The sequence below is a fragment of the Sorex araneus genome, chromosome 8 (assembly GCF_027595985.1).
Source record: "Sorex araneus isolate mSorAra2 chromosome 8, mSorAra2.pri, whole genome shotgun sequence".
Lineage (NCBI taxonomy): Eukaryota > Metazoa > Chordata > Mammalia > Eulipotyphla > Soricidae > Sorex > Sorex araneus.
The window spans coordinates 31,329,350-31,332,989 of record NC_073309.1 but is presented as its reverse complement, the minus strand read 5'-3'; the positions used below and the strand labels follow the sequence as shown (position 1 = coordinate 31,332,989).

The 3,640-nt window shown below is 43.8% G+C and overlaps 1 non-coding gene across 1 annotated transcript; it reads right to left on the bottom strand.

Annotated features, from left to right (window-relative positions):
• Positions 1-258: 258 nt before the first annotated feature.
• LOC129406933 (U6 spliceosomal RNA) lies at positions 259-365 on the bottom strand. The gene has a single exon (XR_008631341.1). It is a non-coding gene; the product is annotated as a U6 spliceosomal RNA (small nuclear RNA).
• Between the last annotated feature and the right edge of the window lie 3,275 nt (positions 366-3,640).

The window sequence follows — 3,640 nt, the reverse complement described above, 5'->3', positions numbered from 1 at the left end:
TTATTTTTAATTAGAGAGTCATCGTGAGGGTACAGTTACAGATCCATACATCTTTGTGCTCATGCTTCCCCCATACAAAGTTCAATAACCCATCCCTTCACCAGTGCCCATTCTCCACCACCCGTAAACCCAACATCCCTCCCCCCCTCCCCAGTCCCGTCTCCCCCCACCCCACCCTGCCACTATGGCAGGGAATTCCCTTTTGTTCTCTCTCTCTGATTAGGTGTTGTGGTTTGCAATAAAGGTGTTGAGTGGCCAAAAAATATGGAACGCTTCACGAATTTGCGTGTCATCCTTGCGCAGGGGCCATGCTAATCTTCTCTGTATCGTTCCAATTTTAGTATATGTGCTGCTGAAGCGAGCACTACAGATGTCATTTCTACTGTGCTTTTTTGCATCCTCGGGATATATTCCCAGAAGTGGTATTGCGGAGTCATATGGATGCTCAATTTCTAGTTTTTGAAGGACTGTCCATACACAAACTATTTTTAATGGAAAACAAATCCCATCATCAGTTTGATCTTCCCTCCACTATTGTCTCCATTTTCCTGACCAGGCCCCAAATCTACCTCCTTAATAGGCACAAAATAATTTATTTTGTATTGTTTGTTACAACTAAATGTCTAATGAAATTATCAAAAGTTACTTCAGTAAAAGAAAATTTTAAAAAATTGTTATATGTCACTATGGAGTCATGAAGTTCTTTTTAAAAAAATTTATTAGTGAATCACTGTGAGGTACAGTAACAAACTTATAAACTTTCATGTTTGCATTTCAGTCATACAGTGATCCTTTACCCATCCCTACACTAGTGCCCATTCCCCTCCACCAATGTTCCAAGTTTCCCTCCCACCACCCCCATCCCATCCCCCACAACCCCACCCTACCTCTGTGGCAGGACATTCCCTTTTGTTCTCTCTCCTTTTGGGTGTTGTAGTTTGCAACAGAGGTATTGAGTGGCCTTCATGTTCGGTCTATGATCTACTTTCAGCACGTATCTTTCAACCCGAATGGGTCCTCCCAACATCCTCTACTTGGTGTTCCCTTCTTTATCTTAGCTGCCTTTCCCCTCAGCATGTGAGGCCAGTTTCCAAGCTGTGGGGCAGACTTACTGGTCCTTATCTCTACTACTCTTGGGTGTTAGTATCCCACTTTGTTACTTTATGTTCCACAGATGAGTGCAATCTTTCTATGTCTGTTTCTCTTCCTGATTCATTTCAGTTAACATTATACTTTCCATGTTGATCCACTTATATGCAAATTTCATAACTTCATCATTTCTAACAGCTGCATAGTATTCCATTGTGTAGATGTACTGAAGTTTCTTTAACCAGTTGTCTGTTCTCGGGCACTCGGGTTTTTTCCCAGATTTTGACTATTATAAACAGTGCTGCAATGAACATAGAAATGCAGATGTCATTTCGACTATACTTTTTTGCCTCTCCAGGATATATTCCCAGGAGTGGTATTGCTGGGTCAAATGGGAACTCAATTTCTAATTTTTTGAGAATTATCCATATTGTTTTCCAAATGGGTTGAACCAGTCAGCATTCCCACCAGCAGTGTAGAAGCGTCCCTTTCTCCCCACAATCAAGCCAACACTAGTTGCTTTTGTTCTTTTGGATGTGGGCTAGTCTCTGAGGTATGAAATGATATCTCATTGTTGTTTTAATCTGCATATCCCTGCTGATTAGTGATGTAGGGCATTTTCTCATGTGTCTTTTAGCCATTTGGATTTCCTCTTTGAGAAAACTTCTGTTCATTTCCTCCCCCCATTTTCTGATGGGTTTGGATGTTTTCTTCTTGTAGAGTTCAACCAGTGCTTTATATATCCTTGATATCAACCCCTTATAAGATGGGTATTGGGTGAATATCCTTTCCCATTCTGTAGACTGTCTTTGTATTTGTTCACTGTTTCTTTTGTGGTGCAGAAGCTTCTTAGTTTAATATGGTCCCGTAAGCTCTTATCAGAGGGTTCACTAAGCTGTTTGTTGTTAGTTGAGCCTTCTGTATTGTTTTTGTTTATTGAACTCAGTTGGCTTTTATGCTACTTTTCCATCTAATTTGCAGTGCTCCTACAGGGCTACCAGTGTTGTAGAATTTGGAGGTATCATTTACAGCAGCACTCTCCAGAAAATCCAGAATATTTAACAGGGCCATGAATTTACATAAAAGCAGTTGTGAGAAGTGAGTGTGGATGCTGGGTTTCCCAGAAGTAATGTGGGGAAGGGGAGAGGCTTCCTGTCCCCACTCTGAGAAGAACCCAGAGTTCTTTTCCTGAAGACTGGTGTACCGGGACTTTTCAGCAGTTTGGATCTCTGTAGAACTGAGTTGTGAAGCAGTGGAGGTGGGCCGTTGGCACAGAGGCAGCTGTGGGGAAGTGGGACTCATCCCAGCCTCCTCCCAAGGGTGCTCCAGAGTTTTCAATTGGGTGTTGATCTTGAAGAGGCTATTTTTACTCCATTTCATGTGCACAGCTGCTTTGTCATAATATAATTGTCCATAGATCTGGGGGGTTGTCTTAGTCTATGCCCTAGGTGGTACTCAGGGATCACTCCTGGCAGTGCTCTGAAGACTATATGGGGTTCCAGGGATTAAAGGCAGAGATTGAACCCAGGGATTGAATCACGTTGACTGCATACAAGGCAAGTGCCCTAGCTGCTGTACTATTGCTCCAGCCCCCACCCCACTCCACCTATGATTTCTTTAGCTATTGTTTACTTTCTGAGAGGGGTTCGTCAGGGTGATCCCATTTCACCGAAACTCTTCAGTGCCGCCCTCGAGAACGTCATTCGATGACTGGAATGGGAAGGAATGGGAGTAAAGATAGATGGTTGGCAAGTACACCACCTCCGCTTTGCTGATGACATCGTTCTAATAACACTAAACATTAGCCAAGCGGCACAAATGCTGCCCAATTTCAACCGCGAGTGTGGAAAGGTCAGACTACAGCTGAATCTCACCAAGACAATGTTCACGAAAAACAAACTCGTCCCTGACATTCCATTTGCTCGCAATGGAAGGAACATCTCTGAATGCAGCAGTTATGTGTACCTGGGTCAAGAACTCAACATGAGGAATGACTTGGCACCAGAACTGCACAGGAGGAAGAGAGCAGTGTGGAACGCCTTCAAGAGCGTCGAAGAAGTTGTTAAGAGGATGAAGAAACTCCTGCTCTGGGTACATCTTTTTGACTCTACCGTTCTTCCTGCACTAACATACGCCTCAGAGACCTGGGCCCTACGAAAACAGGACGAGAATGCTATTTGGGTATCCTAAAGAGGATTCGAAAGAGCTATGCTTGGAATGTCACATTTCACTCAAGTGAGAGAAGGAATCCGAAGTTCCAATCTCTGTCGATGATCAAGAATCAGGGATGCTGTCTCGTTTGCCAAGGTGTTGAAAATCAGATGGGCTGGACACGTAACTCGATTTAGAGATGACCGCTAGACTAGAGCTGTTAACTGACTGGATTCAATGGGATGTCAAAAGACCACGTGGCCGCCCGCCAATGAGATGGTCAGACTTCTTTGTCAAAACCCTGAATGAACGGCTTGAGACTTTTCGTGTTCCTGGAGCGAGCAGATGCCATTGGGCTACACTAGCATGCCACAGGGACGAATGGAGGCATAAATGGCAC